The sequence below is a fragment of the Notothenia coriiceps genome, unplaced genomic scaffold, assembly GCF_000735185.1.
Source record: "Notothenia coriiceps isolate Sejong01 unplaced genomic scaffold, NC01 NC01_scaffold00014738, whole genome shotgun sequence".
Taxonomy (NCBI): Eukaryota; Metazoa; Chordata; class Actinopteri; order Perciformes; family Nototheniidae; genus Notothenia; species Notothenia coriiceps.
Window position 1 is genome coordinate 66,747 of NW_011347439.1, and position 22,606 is coordinate 89,352.

The window sequence follows — 22,606 nt, forward strand, 5'->3', positions numbered from 1 at the left end:
TTGTAGCTCGCTAATCTCGCTGACGCTTATAACCCATAGATGGTATATAAATGTACCTCCATTCGGGAATTTTTGGTACTTTAATTATTTCGTAATTTAAGCACAAATGACGACAGTAAGTTTGTATTGCGACCCTCTCCCCCGCCCCGCATAGAGGTACATTTAGGATTAGCCCTAGCCTAGGTAGTCCGATTTGGTCACCAATAGAGTTTGAAAAAGACAGTAAGGCGGTGAAACTTGTCGCACCCGGAAAAGTTCGGGGTGGACAAGGAGTAGCGAGGTTATTTTACCATCGGTTTGCGAAGTTTAACAGTTTACATAAAAGTATTGTCGCCCAGGAGGTTGGAAAAAATACTTAATCTCGATGAAAGTTTTTTTATTTGTTTAGCCACTGATGAAAATGAGGAGAAAACAAAAAAACGTTCATATATGATAAAAATCGTGTAAAATTGTAATAATATACGATGGAAATTGAGATAAACAAAACGACAAACCCAGACTACCCAGACACCTGGGCAAAAGTCCAAATGATTTTTATTTTACATAAGTTAAATTAAATAAATTGGACGAAATAAACCACCACCTGCAGTTGTAGAGAATCAGATCCCAGGCGCCGTACTTGGGGGTCCTACTACAAAAAATTACAACTTCAATTTAGTAGTTAGACACGTGAAACTCGATCCCGACGAGTTATTTAGTATAAAACTTAGCGTTAATGCTAAAACCGAACCGTTGCTAATACTTTTGTCTGTATTAGCTTTATTTTGTTAAAATAAAAAAAGTCAACTTAATATGAATTTCAAGTCCCATTAGTTGACAACCTTTTGTATGAAAAGTTAATAAAGAAGTTATTTAACTACAAAAGTTGTCTTTACCAATATAGCAAAAATTATTAGCACTTATATGTCAAAACTGGCGTTTATTTAGCTTCTAATACTTAAAAACGGTATTTAGCATCGTCGGGATTGAAACTCGGGTTGTACTTAAATACCTATAGTCGAGAGTTGTGAGTCTCCTTTCCCCTCTACATATGAAAAGTTATTAGGTTTGTAGAAATCTTATGCTAGTGTTGTTTATTAAATGAACAAATTAAGAATAGAAATACAATGGATCAATCGTAAGAAAGAAAAATAAATACGTATTAACTGATTAGGGAGGGAAAATTTGAAAAATGAAGGATAATCATGTGTAACCTACTAAGGATGAAATAAAAATATTGAAATAATTTATGCTTGGTTCCCACACGGAGGAGAAAGAACGCAGAGTAACGAGAGAGGAGAAGAGGAAGGGCGAGGTGTAACGAAAAGAAGGGCTGAGGTGCGACGAACACACACAGACACCTCTCGCAAAGTGTACACCACATCAAAAATGGTCACTCGCGCTTCGCGGACAGAGACTCCCGGATTCTAATAAGTGTTTTATCATAAATTTTGTAATTTTGTTTAATATAAAACGAAAATATATAAAAAAATTTTTAATACAAAATCATTATAAACAGGTAATTCAAGATGGCTCTTTTATTTGAACTAATTTAACATAAAATTTTATGTAAAGGTTTTCTTTATTTAGGAAACTTAGACGGATTAAGTCAAATTACAAACTTACACTTCACAGATTTACTTTTCTTCGAACAGAGACGCTCCACTACTGTCCTCGACTAACCTGCAGGTCGTACTTAAGTGTCTCCCGTTCGATATCATTGACTTGCTCTCTCATTACCAGAACAAAAGGTATTCGTTGTTGGTGACAGTTTCGCATTTGAGCGGAGTTTTATTTTCGTACGGTTTAATGTGAACTGAGTTGACGGTTGCTTTCATTTGTTTTGTGTTACGTTATAGGAAAAAGTTAAAGTTTTCTTGTGTTTAACCAAATAAAATGTCACAACAAAACACACCATCTCCCAGGGCGAAAGAACTACGAAAAACGTGGGGCCCGTCCGGCAACAAAACTATAAGGTGGTCACACTTTTAAAAAAAAAAAATTTAATTTAAAAAAAAAAAAAAAAACATAAAGGCACTGGGTGGATAGGTGTAGAGACGCGGGGTGGTTCAGCCCGCGACGGGGTGGTGAAACTCTTTGCGACCCGATTTGATTGGACATCGACGAGGCAGGTGTGAGTGTTGTTGCAGTATGTCTGTATTTATTTCGTCGCCTGCACATAAGCGGTACTGTATCTGTCAGACAAAAACATATACGTCGGATCGATATCGTCTACGATTGTTGTTGTTATATCTGTTTCTACTTCATCTGATCTTATATTGACAATTATCATTTCAATAAATTCTACTACGGTATAAATAACTTTCTAAAATGTAATATGTTATAAGGGTTTTAATAAGTTTTCGTATGGACAGGTTTGAGGAACGACATCATACTGGGTGTCCTCTGATAAACTAACACACATAACCCAAATCCATCATTCTCTACATATTATCACTAACTTTAATAACATAACGTGAAAAAACCCTCACAACGTGAAACGCTGCAGGGGGACGCGTGGGCAAAGAAGGAGGCCAGCCTATCTCTGGTTAACATTACACAGGGTCGAGCCTCCTGCCGCGTATAACCCGAAAAAAAAAAAATAGGTTTTACACTAACATCAACGTTGCGAATGGTGCCATGAATCCTCTGCAGTAAACACAGACTTATTGCAAAAACAAGTTACTCAATAACTAGGTACTTTATTATTAGGGAGGGTTATAGCGAAGTTGAAATGACTTGATTCGGTCTTCTGGCAGGGGTAAAGGCGATCTGGCGAGTCCAAACGACAAAGGAAGTTATGTAAAAAATATATGTAAACTAAAACCTGCTTTTGAATCGGACTCCTTTTCCGTTCACACCGCCACTCACGCACTCTATACCCAATAGACCGCACTGAGACGTGCGAGTTACGCACTCACAACCGTCGGGACATACTCCTCGAACTCGAGGCTCACACCACGATTGTCGATTGTCGACTACAACACCCGATTTGCATTAAAGAACTGACCCTCGTCTTTTTGTTGGTAGTGTCGTCACGAAGATTCTCTGTCAGCTGTGTTTGCTCCTGTCATTCAAACAAGACGCGCTGGAGAGGGGGCGGGGCGTATCTCCATGTAAATTCTATGGGAGATACCAACTACAACCAAATGAACATATTTGCCCGTGATGTAATTGTAATACACGTTTCAAAGTGATGCCGAAGTAACTACATACTGATAACGGTTAGTAAAAACCATGAATTAATGCTTTGACAAGTCTGCAGACAGACGGCAGGCGAAAAGCTTTTAAAATGCGTGTTTTCTGAATGGAATCGGATCCATCAGGCTAAACTAACCTGTAGCTGCTCCGTCCACACTCACAACAACGTCGTACAGACATAAATAAAGCAGCGACTGTATTCGCCATGACACAGACAGTCTGTGGTTTGTACATGTTTAACTTTTGTCCAGTTTCTGAACAGATATGAGGAGCTGTGAGCTCTGAGTTTGTGCTAACGGAATGTGTTGGGACATATTGCGCTGTCGGGCGTTGACCAATCACGAAGCGTCATTTCTTGACTGGCAGCAAAAATAACCAATCACAGCAGTGCTTCTCTGGCTGGCTCTGTCCAATCACAAACAAGAAGTGTTCTCCCTAAAGGAATACCCTTTCCGTCCAATGTGAAATGCTGTGGTGCTTTCTGAAATTCTGCCGGGTTTTCTGAAATGCTGCGGCGTTTTGTGAAATGCTGTGGTGTCTTGCACTTCAGGGCCACGTACAAAGCCATGTGAAATGGCCACAAAGATATGCGAAATGATAACAAAAAGACACAAATAAGACACAAGAGATGCGAAACCATTGTAATGGGATGCAAAATGAACACAAAGAGAAACAAAAACGCCAACAAAACGTGTTAGGAGCCTTGACTCAATAGTTTAGAGGACTCAAATGCACAACCCAGAGACAAAAAAGGTTTGAAGAAAATAATCTTTACTTGAAAAATCACTCTTTCAGAGGATATAACAAAATGTCAAAAGTAAAGCGCTCACAAAAACACTGAGTCTCTTATGCGATGGCTTGGATCTGGCTTCTTGGAGCAAGACGAACCGACAACTAACAAGGGGAGACAGGAAAATATATACATGAGGTAAGTGGACACAGGTGGAAACAATCAGGGGCGGGACAGACGCTGACCATGGCGGGGAAAAGAACCAAGGCAGGAAGTAAAGGGACCTCGAATGAGACAAGGTGAGTACAAAATAAAACAGGAAGTGGAACATACATAAACTAAACTAACATGAACATGACAATCACAAACATGACACAACTTAACATAATTGATGGGACACTACAAAACGGCATAACACTACCACAAAAAGACACAAGAGATGCAAAACGTCTATGATGAGACACAATATAATAAATATAAGATGCACATCTAAGAGACACAAAACAACTACAAAGTGATCAAAGAGACAATTGTTACAGTCTCTCACTGTCCTGCTCTGATTAGGCAGAGGTGGGACACAGTGTCACATTTTGTGCTCATGCCTGTAGCTTAAACCAAATATTATACATGTTGTGCCACAAACATTCCTCCAAACATAAAGAGTAAATCAAATAATTCATTATTAAAACTCATGTCAGTCAGTACCATCCGCATTATATTTCAGCCAGCTAAAATAATGTTCTGATCTGAAATGGCTCAGTAAGTAGGAAGCCTGTCAAAAGGTAAAATATATGCCTCTTACTTATAGAACTTCAATAATATGGATGTTCTATCTGCAACTTGCTCCTTTGATTAACTCACTTCATTTGGATCTAATCTCCTGGGCTTGTTTCAGTCCAACTCCAATCGATGACCCTTTCTGTTTATTAAACAGTCACATGATTGTGAGTTGTATTTTTAGCACCGGCACCATAATCATTTATTGCATTGCCATGCTGATTCCAGATTATGTGGTAAATTCTTTATGTCCGCTATAAAATGCAGAAGCAGCAACGTCAGACAAATGGCATACACTACAACATGATTTATCATGCTTTCTACTGTCATGATTCATATTTTCAACATTATACAACCAAAAGTGTCCTCATGATTTAATAATATTACATCAGCATCCCTTAACTTAATTCAAAGCTTTACTATTGCATGCAAGTTTCTAAGCAATTCCATCTTTAGAATCACCCTTTTTCCTTTCTGGTTCAATGATGAGCTACGTCTTTGTAGTCGAGAGGACAATTACTTTGACAAGCGCTCTTCATTAAAAGTCCACAGCTCATTCAGAATTGACACATGTTATTCCCTTGACTTTCAGACCGAGCTCTCTTCATAATGATCCACCTCCTTCTGCTGACCGCTCTCCTCTCTTTTAGCTGAAACCACAGAGCCACAATCCTCATGAGGGCTGGTAAGCTGCTGCATTGGCGTTGATTGTCAGTTACAGTTAATGTGATGGATGGATGCAGCCTTTCAGAGCAGCATGGTAGCTGACAGGAGTGGCTATAGGTCGTGAGTGAGACAATAGCTTGCATTGTCTCATTTTGCGTGTGGCAATGGCTTTCTAGTATTAGAAATGTAAGCGTTAAGATAAATGAGCCTACACATGACATTTAAGAGTGATGAACTAGCAGTGGAATTGGATTAAACCTTTCAACAGTCTCACAAGACATCATTGTTCTGGTCTCCAGCAGCATGACTTGCATTGATCATTTATTCAGACGGACAATAACAGGGCCTTGTGTCAACAGAGGTCAATTTTTGTTCTGCTTCATTAGTCCGTTTTTTATTTCATTAATACAAACTCAAATCACATCTCCAGTTGAGAATAGCAGCCCATTGTTCCACATGAACACAAACTAAATGCAGCAAGTACTCCATCCCAGTCACAGTCGATTTAACACAAGAATGATTTGAAGAAAAATCAGAGGTTTATGACTGCTGATTTTTTTTTATGTTACCACAACAACAGCAGTAGCCTAGTGCTTAATACATTTAGCACATTTTTACAGATATAATGTAAACTGATTGTATGTCTTATCAACAACAACAAAAACAATAGTCTAAAAACATTAGTTTTCTGTTAATTCTTCAAAGAGGACATCATGTGTTAATTTTCAGGTTGATATTTGCATGTAATGCTTCTTCTGTGACATCTGCACCTTTTTTCACCCTCTGTCTGAAACCAGAGCCCAGTCTGCTCTGATTGGTTAGCTGGCTGGCTCTGTTGTGATTGGTCAACCGCTAAGAGATGTCCCGCCCCTTAAACTATCACGTACACTGTTTTGGAGCGCTAGCCAATAGAATCACAAGTGTTACATAGTCATGTCACTATGTTACAGAAGTAAACAAAGGAGTCCAATGGGAGAGTTTCGGGCAGGTCGGGGGGAGTGTGTGGGAGAGAAACTTCAACTTTTTATTTTATCCTTTGCAGACCATTTACATGCACACACATAGCTTAATAACACACTACAGGGAAACCCTTAAAAGCATAAAAAGGACTCTTTAACAAGATTAGGCATCAAGCGGCTCAGTAAGGCTGCACTTGGGTACAGTTACGTAGATTACAGTTAGGGTAAACTTGTCTAAATGCTAACACACTCACAACAACAATGTCAATATGCTAATGTTAAGCAGGTATTATGTTGTACCATGTTCAACATGCGAACACAAAGTCAAGCTTTGAATTTGGATTGTTTCCGTTTTTTTCAATCAAAAACTTGATCAAAGGACAATGAACGTCAGCACCAAATGTAATTATCTAACAGTTGATGAGAAATCTCACTCAAAACCACAAATATCATGAGAATATGACTTGAGGAAAAGTCAGTGAATAGACAATTTTCGTACGTGAAATATGTGTTCATTGTATTCTTTTTGTATTTTTTTTTATTCTTATCACATTTATAATAAAAATGTACTTTAAGTTTATAAGGACAGTGGTGGACTAACCATATTTCAGCTATAACGTTTTATCCGACTTATACAGGTTGATTCAATTATTAATATACACTGCAACATATTAATAGGAAAGGAGCTGGACTGAGAAATAAGAATTGATTATAAATATAATAAATGTATTGTTATGCGTCTCATGTAGTGACCACAATGTCACAGCAGAGCACTCGTATGAATATAACTTCTATTAATAAGCGGTGTGTACACTGAAGGACAGACCGAGCCTCCGGTGTCTGCACCTGCTGCATGGATCGTCTCAATAAAAGAACAGGAAATTCTCTCACAGGTTAACTTTGTTATTTATCGTGTCTTGACAACTGCTGAGATCATTTTCTCCAGGAGATAAGACTCTTCAATTAGTCAAATCATGTTCTGCATTGCTGTGTAAGTGGCAATATTCATTATTGCTCACATTGCAACATAAGGAATCTCCATGCAAACAAACCTCTTCATGTGGTGTCCAGCTGCTGGCTGATGAAGACATTTTCTGTTTCTATTGAACACTTTCTTTTTTTTACCTTCACCTTTTTTTCTTTCTTTTTTCAGCCTTCATCCTTGCAAAAATGTTTTTATCAGATTTAAATCTGTTTGTTAAGATTTTCCTGGGCAAGATTGTCACATAAACCAACACAGAATTCACTCATACAGGGATGTGATGGCGAGAAAACAAATCCAACCTAGCCGCACTGTGAAATAAATTAATTCCTGGGAAATTATACATTGAAACATTTGCATTTGTACATGTCAAATATATGCACATAATTATATGAAACCCTAAGACTTTAATCACATAGTATTTAATGCAATTATCTAGACACTTGGGTCAACTGTAGTATACAGGATGTTTCACTGATGGTGCATGTGTGAATGTGAGAGGCAAACCGAAGGCAGAAAAAGACAAGGACAGAGCGACCTGTTCGGTTATTGTCTTGAGGACGGGTCGTTTCATTTTGTCTGCCTTGACAATGGTGATTTTTCCCTATTAGGTTCCATTAGTTTAAGTTTAGCCTTTTTTAAAGGAAATCATCTGATATCATTTGTGTCACGATTCTCATTTTATGTCACGTTTTTAGTTTTGTATGTCTGGTTATGGGTGTTTTCCTCTTTGTATATTGTCTGGTCCTTCTTCCTGTGTTTTTCCTCCCTGTCGTTAGTTTCCCTGGTGTGTCTAGTTGTCTGATTGTGTTCACCTGTCGCCCTTGTGTTTCTCCTCCCCTGCCCGGCTGTTTCTCGTCTTGTGATTACCCCTCCCTGTATTTAGTCTTGTCTCTTCCTGTGTTCAGTGTTGGTTCGTCTTTTGTTTGTGACTGAGTTCACCGGTGACTTTTCTGTTTTGTCCAAGTTGTCTAGGTTATCCTTGAAATAAAGGCATTTTCTTCGTTATCTGCATTTGGGTCCTGCTTCCTTCACTCACCATAACAGTTACAAGTAAAATTACTGCATTCAACATTTGTACTAAAAGAAAAACAGATTTAACATCCAAATATACTTTAAGTACCAAATCTAAAATAACTTGTTGAGCTGATTTGCCATTTTCCCAAAAAATAATATTATATTGCTGGATAAAGTTACCTAATGTGTTGCTCATTTTAAATGATCTTAATTCAAAACACTACATGATCATTTATTATTTGATTTATATTTTTTATTAAAAATATTAACCTGCAAAATGAAAGCTAACTCAAATCGTCAAACTAAAGTAGTGAAGTAAACGGTAAAATAATTACTTACTTAAAATGTAGTGGATTAGAAGTATAATGTAGCATAAAATGGAAATATTCAAGTAAGTACCTCAAAATTGTACTTAAGTACAGAACTTGAGTTAATGTACTTAGTTACTTCGCACCACTGCGAACATCCATTACTTTTTGAAGCAGGAAAATCCTACAAGATTGTGAAACTCAACTATAAAATGAATCATCACTTCTGTGTTCAGTGCTGCAACATACCACGATTTAAAGTTTATGAATACAAACAAATACAAACATTGTAAATAGCAGACAATGGTCCCTTAAAACCGTAGAGATGCTTCAATATGTCATTTCTTTGAACCCAGGCATGGTCCAGAATGACAAACACCCTCTTTGTTATAAACTCAGCTCTGCAATGCAGTGTCTCATTCACACGGGCCACGCATTTAAAAACTCACAGATCAGATCCTAGTGAGGAGGGGCTTCGACAAAGGCTACATTTGGAGACAAAATGTCTGCTCTCTTGCACGGACACTTCTCTTTATGTTTTAAAAAGGATGAGTTAAAAAGTATAGTTGGCTTGTTTGAGAGGGCCAAAGAACTGGAGAGAATCGCTATGAGCAATTAAAGGCTCTGAGTCAGAGTGCGCTATTTCTGCTTCGCTTTTTCCACTGAAAAGTCATTCGTCAATACACTGATGGTGTTAAAACAGAAAGATGAATTGCCAAAGAGTTGTGTAGCTGCAGATGATGGATGAATAGGCAGATAGATGGTTGGTTATTCAGCTTGTGACTTTCTCTGACTCTGTATGAATAAAATATTGCTGAAATGTAAAATGTACAAACAGGAGAGCATGTGTGCTTGAATGACTACATGTGTAAATGTTTACAAGCTGATTTCTCCCCTTACATCGCCTGCTGAGATCATTTCCATGTTAAGATCACTCTAGCCCTTTTTACAAAACCCAGCCCTTATCTTGTATGACATTTCCTCTCCTGTATTCATATTTTGAGCACCACTTTTAATTCTCACAGCCAGTTTTGAATGTGATTCAAGGGATGGGAGGGGGGAAGGGGGGAGTGGATTTGAATAGCATGACATATGGCTGTGAATATTAATGAACTGTAAAAGTGCTCTGCATACGATTTCAATCTTGTAAAGGATTCTGCTGTCTAAGGTTTTTTGACATTCCTGAACCACTGATGCATTCTCAGATTATGACTCAAAGAAGCTATTTGACAGTTTGGCATGATCATGCTCTACTTTTTTTGAAGACAAAAACTTTAAAATAATAATGGGAAAATCGTGAAATGTGCAACTGGGGATATAGCCCATGTACATTTTGATAATTGGCAGGAGCTACAGAAGTGGACAACGTCTACAGAGTTTGATCTTGACATTATGTTGTTGATGTTAGTAACTTTTCTTACACATTGTCCCTTTTTTAAATCCTTTTTTCTTCATGTGTGATGTATACACGTCAACGAACCAGTATTGGTATGTAGGAAGATAATGCATACATTTTCCAAAACAATGCTGAGGTTCTTTTGGTTATAAATGACAGAATCACATTAAATACTGTCTGTAGTTTGGGGCACATTTGTAAGAGAACAGTGACAACTATGCTACTTCTTCAAGCATTGATTTAGAAGTAAAACTGGGCATTTACATCAAGGATACAGTTTTTTGTTCCTTTCTTTTAGTTTATTCTGGGATTTATGCCAATGATTATCATTTCTGAGGGAAGGATAGCCCTTGTTGATAGAGTGAGTGTGCAGCTATTTTGCTTTATTTAAAAAATCATTGGAGGTGCCAGCTTCCGTTTTGGTAATGATGGTGTGGATCATTTCTTCTAGTAGGCTATGTACAATTCTCTGTACAATTCTGGGTTTTGTATAGTTGGCCCTATACTCTGGATAAGGATACTTTAATCGCTGGTTTATATAAAAAAAAATAAAAGTCCATTCTTAACTAGTTACACACGTTATCTCACTAGTTAACATCAGAAGTTTTTCTTACTAGTTAACTAGTGGAGGGCATTTGTTTGTTATGTTCTGTTATAAACATGTTAGACTTTGACCGTACATGTTACGTATTTTTCTTACATGTAAGGCTATGGCAAGCCATTTGAGTATTTATTCCATATCCTTGATATCAGACGGCAGCTGTGCAGCTTAATAAAATGTTTTAAAGAGGATCTATATTCCTGTCTGCAGTCCTAAGGCAACTTTCTAGTTTTAAGAAAGTCTTCAATGTTCTTACCTAATTTGATATACAGTCATATGATCATAATTACAAAAATACATTTGTTTTATATTTTTGTAAATATGGTTTGACTGTATGTTTTGGGCTGGGTGGTGCTCTATAGCTTAGGGCCAATAGGAGACCTCGAAGCGTTCTTTCCCCTCCTCCTCATTATCATTCTGTGCAACTAGTTTGACTAGTGCACATTTGTGATCCACTAGTACTAATAGTGAACATTTTACGCCTCACTAGTTCACTAGTTGAATTTAAATGTATCTCACTAGTTAACTAGTGAAGGGCAAAGGTTCACTAGTTAACGTGTAGAAATGTTGAGCCCCACTAGTTAACTAGTAAGGTCAAAAGAGGCGCCAACTAGTTAACTAGTGAAGCTTTTGCCTTTACTAGTTAACTAGTGAGTGATTGTGGGTGCTACTAGTTAACTAGTGCAGACAAATGTATGCCACTAGTTAACTAGTTCTGCTTCTTTTTTGTAACTAGTTAACATGTCAGAGCTTTTGCAGCGCACTAGTGAACTTGTAACGGCCCGTCCACACGGCGGCGTGCGTTGAAGCTTCAACGCTTCTGCCCATTCACTTTGAATGGGGTGACGTCACGCTTAGCCAAACTGCATTGTGGGAGCAAAGCGTAGCAAGAGCAATGTTCTACTTTTGAAGCTTCGGCGGAAGCATCAGCCAATCGAATCATATGCCAGTACAAGCTCTATCCAATCAAACCGCTGCTTGAGTGTCCAGGGCGGGAGATTCAGGTGATTGGTTGTTGGTCTAGCTTCAGACATGCCCGACGGCAAGCATCAACGCACGCTAGTGATGGGAATTCCGGCTCTTCTTGGTGAGCCGGATCATTTGGCTCGGCTCGCCAAGAAGAGCCGGCTCCTTCGGCTCCCAAACGGCTCTTCAGTTTACCACATATTATACCTTTTATAATTAAATCAAATGTAGCCCTGTTTTGACTAATGAATGATGTATAGGCCTATGTGTACACATATATCACTTAAATTAATCAATACATCCTTTGTACTGAAGTATTCAAAAGTAAAAATGTAAAAGTAAAAAAAAAATGTTTTCATTGCATTTACAGACCCTTGTAACTCTCTGATACCACCCCATGAATGCACTGACTTGCTTGTAGAACCACATTACACAAAACAGATAGCAACACCTATAAAAACTATTTAAAAAAAGGGGCTTCTGTATCGACATTTTAAAATTATATTTAAAGAAAAGGCCGATTCTGTGAGCTGCAGCTGACCACGCCCCCCTGCAGGAGAGGGGAGCGTGCTCTGACCTCCTCCCTCTCAGTAGCAGACACAAATTATGATTGGCTAGTACATAAGACTCTCGGGTCGTCNATAAGGGACTTCAATTACATGTAGTTTTAAAATATAAAATATTGTGTCACTTATTTGACAGATAACTTACACACATAGCACAACTACACAGCCTGTATTTTTGTTAGGGATGCTCCGATCGCCAATTTTGGGGGCCATCGCAGATCGCCGATCCGATCGAGTGGGCGGGGCCTAAATGGAAGATTTAAACATCACTTTAAATCTTCCATTTAAAGTGATGTTTAAAACTCAGTTAATGGGGCTCATTCACTGGAGCTTCCACAAACAAAAATCAACTTAATTATTACATTCAAATGATGTACATTATTCAAGTTTACATTCACTTTGGATAGTAACAGGGGAGAAATGAGCGGAAGCACTCTCTTTTCCTCTTTTCCTCTCTCCCTCTCCTGACAGCCTGTCAGTATCTCATGCAGCTCACTGATCCAGTAATGAGTGACCCGACAGTGAAGAATAATTATACTTATAACTAATTTAGCTTGTTCCAGAGGTAGATAAAATAGCTAAGTGTGTTAAGTCTAACTCTTCTGTGTTTCGCTCCACTCACCGGTCCGGCGGGCAGAGTTGCAGGATTTCTGCTTCGCATACTGCTATTTTACTGTCTTTTTCGGACACCTTAAAATAATGCCAGACCGGTGAAGCCATTTTGGCGAGCTCGTTTTGCCGCACACTGAGAAAAGTGTCATGTATTTTACGTCATGCGATCGGCTCTCGCGATCGGCATGTTTAGAGAGCAACGATCGATCGGTAGAGTGAGTATCGGCCGATCTCGATCGGTGACCGATCGATCGGAGCATCCCTAATTTTTGTACATATACACAGTATATATAGTGCTAGTTTTGGCTTCAACACCCATCAAAGGAGGGATCTGTATTTGCCAGGAGAGGACATTGTCACAACTTTTTCTTTTTTTTATCTTGGCCCTCAGACCAACCTTTGTGACAGTTTCTCACATGTTCTGTTTAAGTTTGAACCCGAGGGTACAGAAATGGTAACATTTCAAAAAGCCTGCCAAAAGTCTTCAGAGATGAGGGTTAAAGAGGTCATGTAGTTTCGTGTAACCACCAAAGTTTGGCTGCCCGTAGAAAAGCATATCTGACAGTACATGCCTGTGCCTCGCCCGGTGGGCAGACAGGAGTGAGCGGCCCTCCCTCGGGGTCTCACTCTGCTGTGTGTGTCTACTGAGAGGAGGGGGCGCGCTGGTGAAGCCTCTCTGCGGAGCACCCCTGGGATCCGGGCTTGTGAACGTTCTGTCAAAAGCTGTGAGCACCCACGTCAGGCACAGTTTGCTCGGTTACATACACTCCAGCGGAGGCTTTAATGAGTCTCTATGTTTCAGGTTTAACAGGCATATTTAATTACATGTAGATATATATTCATTAATCATCACCTGCTATGATAAAGAAAACAGGACAGCTTCTCTTGGACAATTTAAACCGACTAAATCTGAAAGCGTGTTACACATTGCTGTTTATTCCTGCAGTGTTCTCCCAATCATCTTATAAAACATTTTATAACATTTTTTAGACAGAGAATTAAATATAATGTCATTTCACACCTATACCGGTAAAAAAAATGATGGGAAATCAGTAGGGACAATATGGCCTATTATCGATTGAGATAATTCATTTGTTGACATTTACAGCTTTTAACTTTTGCAAGCATTTTTTTCAATATTTCCCACTAATATAATTATTTAATAAACATTACGTGGATCCCAGATAAGGGGCATGAGATTGAAGGATGGAATAACCACTTATACATTAAAGTAATTTCTTTGCTAAAACTGACCTGTTGGCCCCTTTGAGGCGATGAGTGTTTGACACATGTCTAATGGCACCTACTCAAACTCCACAACAAAAGGACTATAAACAACCTACCGGACGGTCAATCTAATGGCATTTAACCACTATTTAAGACATATGTAAAGGAAGTTAAAGACATGTTAATACCTACCATCTAATATGGCCTTTGTTAACGGAACTGATTTAATTGCTTTTTAAAGACTTGTTTACCAATATCCTATTAACTTGTAAAAAATAAATTCCAAGGACAGACTGGAATCTATAGTTCTTTATTTTAGAGAACAAGAACATTGAAATAAACTACGATTTATTTATAAGATCTGAAACCTAAGCCAGCCAGTCCCTAAAGCCCAATTGTGTGTTCACCTAGGGCCCAATTAGAGGAGTAGTAGTGGCAAGTCGAGCATTACCGGTCTCCGCAGGCCGGAGAGATCTGGACTCTTGTTTATCTCTCATTTCAGTTGTAGGAACCAAGCATTAGACTATTTCTCCGTCACGTTATTAATAACTGCCAAAACAACGTATGCTGCCCGGCCAATATATGTGTTCAATTAGGATTATCCTGAGACACAATTCATCGGGGGGGTGGAGTTCAAGTCTCCATGCAGCTTGTCAAACTGCACAAACTTCCATAAGGCTTTAAAGGGTTCGGATTTGCAATTAACTAAAGCGACAGTGAGGAGAACAATGCACCTACCGCAGCCACCCCCACCATAGAGCTTTTCCATTATTTTAACAAGCACAACAACATATTGTATGTTAATAGATTTCCTCCCAGTCCTCTAGAGCTCGCCCTGCCTGTTGTCAGTCTTGTTGATTAACAGGAACGCAATTAGAATTTCAGGGCGCTGTTCAGCATTGGTATTCCTGATATAAAGCTTAATGCACCGACATGGTCTTCTACGCGTCATCCGCTGCTTTTACCGGCATGTTTCATCTTCAGGGAGTGTCTCTATTCAACCTCCGATGAGCATCATGTTTAAACTTTTTGTTCCGTTCATTTGAGACATGATTACATCTCAAATAAAGCCTTTACCCTATGCAAATGCTTCAAGAATACTAATAAGCAATACCTCTGTTGCACATGTCGAAGCGGAAAATGGTTACTTTCATTTGACTCAAGGCTCATTAAAAAGGAAGGTAATTGCAATTCTACCATAATATTCCTGAAGAAAGGATAAATTAAAATAATTTGTAATTAGTCGTAAATGAGAAAGGCTCCCAAATCGTGTCATTGCAAGACAAAAGTACAGTAGAGCACATATTTCTATAATTTCACATTTCATTCTAAGATGAATATTTTTGGTCACATCCCAACTGAGTATCAACGATGCATTACCTTGGACTTTAGCCATCCCCTGACTTTTTCTCAGTCCCACCAGCGGACTGTAATGTTAATTTGTCGATTCTTCAGACAAAATATGAGCAAACTAATGACGTTAAAGTGGCGATATTAGGCTTTATAGTGTTTACCCTTTCCTGCTCTGTGTTTTTGTGCATGTAAATGGTCTGTAAAAGGCCAATTTCCTTGCCTGCAGATCCTACAGTTCACGCCAGAGGGAGTTTCTCTTTTTGTGCTTAGAGTGAATACAAAAATGCCGCAATTTGGCAATAGCTTGGCCATTTTGAAATTGCAGGATGTCCTGAGTTGCGTTGGAGATAATTCTCTCTGGAACCTCGACCAACGTTGTACAGAATTAGTCAAGTCAAGTTATGTAGAGCAGTGACATACACATTCACAATCACAAGTTCCAGCTTCTCAAATATGAGGAATAGCTGGTTTTCTCTTTTGAATATGATTGTAGAGTGAATATCTTTGAGCTTTGGAACATTAGTCGATCATGCAGAAATAATTTGTTTTCAACCAATTCCAAGAGCACACACAGTTTTATGGATTTGTTTAAAATAAGAGGATCGATTTTCAACAGAGGCGGCAAATTCAGACCACTTTACCTCACTTGTTTTTTTCCCATAGTGCTGTTGTAAAACTAAAGTAACTATCAAATGTATGATGGTTGAATTAAAGGCCTGTTGTGAATGCGATGAAGACATCAGCTGTTAGTCGTACAGTGGGTCCTGCTTCTATCCCCACTCCTACGCAGACATCCCACACAGTTATCAGGCACTATGAATAATCTATTCAGAGCACTCCACCAGTGTGATAATATGTTGGAGGGCGCTGCCAGATAATGATACACTTGTGATTCTTTGTATGAAAGTATTACAGACCTGAAAAAAGAGGTGCAGGAACACCATTTTGTAATCTTAACTTTTTTATTCCAGTTCATATGTCTATGAAAACAGTTTTCTTGTATATTTTAAGTGCTTTATTCCAACCAAACAATGAACTCACTGCCAATGTATATATGGAATAGAAATTAGAACAAACATGGCTGCATGTTATGCAACTCATGCTTATTTAATGTAATGCATAAAATAATCATTTGCAATGATAGGCACATTGTGTATTTCATATTAAGGATTTTTTTGTGCCCTAAAGCTAATAACAAAAAGGTATATCATCACCTTTTACATGATATGGTTGATATGCAGCAGTAACTTATCACTTAACATTATCATTTATTTAGAGTCTTGTATCCGTCCACTAGGCCTAATATTTATTCTTTCAAAGCTCTATTTTTATTAAAACTTGTAGCTTCCAAGCTAAACTGTATTTGTATCACTCGATTAGGTTTCTGTCAAGTTCTTGTATTTATATTACATAGTTTTGAAGTATAAATGATACTTTTAAAAAGGGCCCTATAAGCTTTTGGGGGTTTACCCTTTCCTGAAGGGGGATATATAGGTTTGTGTGCATGTAAATGGTCTGGAAAGGCTAAAATCCCAAATTTCCTTCCAGAGGGAGTTTCTCTCGAACCCCGCCTCGACCCCCCCTGTCTGAAAGACCTCCATTGAACTCCTTGTTTTACATTGTTAAGATCAGGACATCATGTAACACTGGCGCTTCTATTGACTATAGCGATCCAACACATTGTATGTGATTGTGATTAAGGGGTGGGACATCTCTAATCGGTAGACCAATCACAACAGAGCCGGCCAGCTAACCAATCAGAGCAGACTGGGCTCTGGTTTCAAACAGAGGGTGAAAAGAGGTGCTGCAGCACAGGCAGTATGAGAAAAATAAAGACCTTGTCACAGTAGAGGCACAAAATTCAAATATGAACCTGAAAGTGAGCAAATAAGGCCCCTTTAAGACACTCATTGGTTGTGATAATATTGTTTAAAGTTGGTTTAATTATTTTCATTCTCTAGACTGCAAATGTTAAACTTTGAGCCTTTCATCAATGTGACCTATGAATAGCGTACTAATGGCCTCTGTTTCACCCGAAACCCTCCCTCTCCAGACGGCTGTGAGATGTTCTGTTTGTGATTTAACAAACCGAGAACCACTTAGTCATCAAGCTTAAAGCGGCTGCTTACTGTAGCTCTTTAATGAGCTGAGTTCATTCCAATTATGTAAGCATCAGACATGGAGAACAAAGCAGATACATCTGAAGCGTGTAGGCTTTATTCAGATTAAAGGCAATAATAGGACCTTGAAAGGCTTCTATGTCAGTGTTTATCTCCTTATATTTAATAGTTTCTCAATAAGCAGACGACTTGAAGTGGTGAAGAGGTGCCTGTTTTCATTTTTGCAAAGCAATGCCAGCATCTTTCCCTTTGAGCTAGAGTTCTTGTTCATAACAGCCACAGTACAGACATTTAGCAAATGTATGCAGTCTAACAAAGTGCTTTTCCCTTTCATGTCTAAGAATCTAACAAACAAAGAGAAGATTATGCAGCGTGTATATCATCCAAAGCCTCAAATCATTTTGGTCCCACTTAAAACACAACCTGCTGCAAAGTGTCTGCAGCTTCTCCTGCTTTCATTCAGCAAATTCCAGTAGCAAAAAAATATGAAAGTTCTCTGATTATGCAAATTCAAAAAGCAGTTTTATGAACCAGCTGTTCCTGTACGTTCATTTACAAAACAGCTGACTTCTTTGAGCTCATGTTTAACAATTAAAAAAGTTCTGTGGAAAAAAACGTTTTCATCAAAGTTTTATACGCAGCTCAAGGCTTTTTTCACGCTGAAAGCCACTTGTAAGGAAGCATGTGAGCACATCATCACATTTATGTCAATCCAATCAATGCTTTCCATTAAGACTCGGAATAGATTTACGTAATTAAACCTCCGGGGCCGAGTCACAGCAACTCAATGATTTATCTAAATGGTTAAACGTCTCACTGATACCTGTCGTAATTCTGTGAACTGCTGCAGCAGACAACATTGGAAATGAAAGACTGCAGGGAAAATGAAAAGATTTGTTTCTTATTTTATTCCTGCTCACTGCAAATAGGCTAATACTAGCCCGTCAGTACGGCACAAAGACGGCATGAATATAAATAACAGTTTTATTTAAATGATGCATTTTTCTCAAATCTGTGTACGACACATTATGTACAAACAATTCCATAACTGAAACCAGCCGAGAGCATTTTCTCGGATGTTCACATTATCCTCAGACAAACACAAGACGGATATTTACAACACTGTCAGACACCATCTCTGACAAACCATTCCAGTCACAAAGATGCTTCTTTGTCTGCATCATTTGAATAACATGTAGGTCGAACAGAATAACTCTAGTAGTAGCAGCTGATATTCATCATCTCATCTACAATGAAAATTAGGCAACATATTTTCTAACAAAAGGAAATAGACGTCACATTTTGCCACTGCACCTGCAGCCCATGAGTTTCTTTAAAATTGCTCTCCTCTCCAACAATGCTGGCTTTCCAAAACGCCCCAATTACACAAAGTCATTCACATGCCAGGGCTTTATCAGCAAATCTTTTCTAATCTGTTCACTTTTGTGCCTCTGAATTGCACTTTAAGGGGGCATATATATTTAGGAGGGGTATTTCAGCTCAATTGAAAAAATCCTGTTATAGATCCTTCAAGCTATTTAATGCTTATGTCCTCTTCACTGTTTTTGTCCACGACTGCTAAAATCTTTATGGAAGTGAAGCGGGCCAAGTTACTTACCCAGCTTTTGTGGTGAATTAAAAAGTTAGAAATGACATATTTATTCACAAAAGAAGTGAAAATACACTGTCAAATGTTACACAACAGGTGGTTTCCTTTGTATCCAACCTACAAATGCATTTGTTATTGATCTAGTGAGGAATAATAATATTGCATACTGATGATATTTTAATAAAATTATTTTATTTTTTATATCAATTAAAAAACCTGCAGCACATTATTTAGTCCACAGGCCAACACAGAATTTCTATTACAATGTATTTTATCTGCTACACTCCTGAGCCCGTTTGTAAGCATCTGTAGCATTCATGCTGTGCCTTTATTGTCCTGCTTTCAATAACAGCTAAAACACTACGTCAATAAAAAGGATCTATTGTGCAGAGCTGAGCCCTAGTTTGAAATTAGAAATGTGTATGAAAAGCAGATATCAAGCAAAAACATATTTTGAGGTCTTGCTTTCACGACAGCTGCGTGAATGACGCCATACTTATAAAAGTCTTTGAAAAACCCCAAACAGTAAGTGTCTCAAGATAATCTAGTGATCATTTTAAAGTTTAACGTCAGCTTTGCAGATTCCACAATTGTAAGATATAGTATAAGTTGTCACAAAGAAGAAATAAAAAAGGTTAGAGAAAGTTATGTAAAACAAAAAATATGAAAGTATTAAATGTTTGCTCTCTTATACAACTGAGAAATATATTGGGGATTGTGTTAGACCACAGCAGGCAGAAATTAATGGTCCGGGAGCATAAACTAATAAAAGGGAATGTTTATCTTCCAAAGGACATGTGTTTGAATATGGCTTGAATTTGAGGACAAAGAGGAGGAAACTGCTGCAGGACACACAGTTTTAGTGAGCTCATTAATTGGGTGGCAATTATGGAAACAAGTCCTTCAGGCTGTTTTCTGCAGCTGTACTGAAACCGTATATATTGCTCTTGGATCCATTAGTGATAGTCTCTTCAGTCCAGTTGAAAAAATGCAAAAGTTGCTCTGAGCTTGAAGGGAAATGTCCTGAGATCACTTAAAATGCAGTTCATTAAATTTGTTTTAGTTCTGTGCCTTTCCTTTTCCAGATATACAATTGTCTAACTGGCAACAACGCATACATAAGTTTATGAGAACAGTAAAAAGGACGCTTTCGGGCAAATGAATTAGAGGAAAAGCCTTTCACTAAGAGAATGTTGTTGTCGTTCTTTCTCTTTTTAAACATAAAAGCATTTCATTCTTAAGGATTTTGCTAAATTGTTCCCTTTAAACCAACTTTAGGATGAAAGAGAATACTAAAGTTTGTCACTTTTGTGTAATATTCCTCGTTATCCTAACATCTGAGATTTCCAAATGTTATATTTTCCAACACATGAGAATGCCTTTAGATTAGAGTTGAGTTGCTCACATTTCATGACACACCGTTGTTGTTCTTCAAAGAACCAAATGGAACCATTTTGTGAAATCTCTCAGTAGTCCATCAGTAGCCGAAGATGAAAGCGTAAAGATGGCATCATTCAATATTTAAGAAAAGCTATACATCAAAAATAATTTCATAGTATCATCACTTATTATGGTGGTGGCATCGTTTGCTGCTGCAGGAAATATGGGGAATGGATGTGTTTGTCACTCACAAATGTAAGATCTTGATACATTTAAGAGTGAAAATGTGATTAACACACACAAAGTATAGATACACTTTGATGTATGGTACACAAACACACGCTACTCTGGGGAATTTCTATACTTATTTTTTTAAGAAATTCATGTTTTTGCTCATATTATTTCTCATAGTATTTCTCCTTGTAATAACTCCTACAGCAAGTGAATATGCTCATAATTCACATGGTACCGTGTTAATATTTGGCTTGCAGCCTTTCATCACTCCTTCAATGCACCAAGGTTTGCACAGCAGAGGAAACTTTCCATGATAAACGTCCCCCCAGTGCTGCATTAAAAACAGTTGGAGTCTTATGGTATAAGGGGCCCACAAATCTAAACACCTGAATCTGACATGCATCACTAGGCTACGATAATTGCTAACAGTATCTCAATATTCATGAGTTGAAGCAGATAATCTTCTCTTATGAAATGTTGTGAAGCGATGATAAGATGCAGATGACCATCAGTACATGACTATTAGATACAAATGTGGCAAAGAGTGCAGCTGAATGTGGGAACAGTGTACTTCATGAAGCAGAAGCTCAGCAGTTTAGATGTGATTATGATATGAGGAAGAGTAAAGAAAGTGTCACATAAACCCACTGAAAGAGGAAAATGTTTCTCTAATGCTTAGCTGAAGGGACCAAATAGCACTTTTCAGGCTCAATCCAAAATGTCAATAGGCTGCTGTGTACACGACCACAAGAATGTTTACAGCCTTCAAGCCAACACACTATTTCACCTCTATTAGTCTGCAGCGAGACAATAAGAAACCCACAATAACAACAACAAACAGAGAAAATACTATCACACAGAACAATGAAAACATCATAACAGACAAGCCATAAGAAGCTTAACTAGCATAACAAAAGCGTTTCACAATTAGCTTCACAACACAGCAGAAATAAGCAGCCAGCAGATGCTATCACATTTCCTAGAAAAACATCAACACAGCACTCAGAAGTAGCTTATTAAAACAAACAACTATTGACGTTTACTTACTTGAGTCAGGCATTCAGTCTTTACCTTGGAAACACTCGCTGACAGCCCTGTGAGAGATTAGAAAATGGGTAAATAGTAGCTGTTTTGGTAATTAGCTCACTCTTAAAACCCAACCCAGTCTCATGGCATTTCGTGTTCACCAACACGATTTTTAATCTATTGATTCGTGTTCACCAACACGATTTTCCCCTTTTTTTCGTGTTGCACAGCACGATTTTAAAAGCAATGTATTTCTATTGGTAGTCTCACGGCATTACGTGTTATAGGAAGACCGGAAGCTGTGTGGTTCATGAAAACATGTTCTTACGGTTCTTACTCAATAGCAAGCCACAATTATTGCTTTTATTTGATCTCACCAGAATGCGTGACTCCACCACGACTCCTTAAGACCGCATTGCGTGGTGGAGTCACGACATTTGTTACATTTACGTGTCGGCACCACGCAAACAACGCCAAAGTAAAGTGAATGAGGCTCCTTTGTCGTGGTGCACACAGGCATTTCTACAACGTCCTGCAGTGAGCTTTTTATTCTATAAAACGTTTTTAAAATCTACTTTATAGCTTGTAGTAACTCACGGGAGGCTTGTTTTATTTTATTTGTATTCATAATAATTTTTATTTTTCGTCAGAATGCATTATGGTGCATTATTTACCAAATGTGTGTTCTCAAAAAACAGCGCATTGTGTGTAATACAACTGTGATTTTTATTAAATTAGTTATTTTTTAAGGAAGGCCAGAGCTTCAGCTGTGTCAAATAGATTGTTCCCTTTAGTTTACGTTATTTAAAAGACAATTATATTCCTATTTCATCAATAAAGGGGTATTGTAGGCCAATATTAGTCATTTAAAAAATATATGATGATAATGATGGTGAA

General features: G+C 38.1%; 1 long non-coding RNA gene across 1 annotated transcript in view; it reads left to right on the forward strand.

The window, feature by feature from the left end:
• The window catches only part of LOC104948630 (uncharacterized), an 18,072-nt gene extending 229 nt beyond the window's left edge, over window positions 1-17,843 (forward strand). Inside the window, exons 2-3 of the long non-coding RNA XR_798714.1 lie at window positions 9,186-9,192; window positions 17,832-17,843. This is a non-coding gene — a long non-coding RNA (uncharacterized lncRNA). The remainder of the gene's footprint in view (window positions 1-9,185; window positions 9,193-17,831) is intronic.
• Window positions 17,844-22,606: the final 4,763 nt, after the last annotated feature.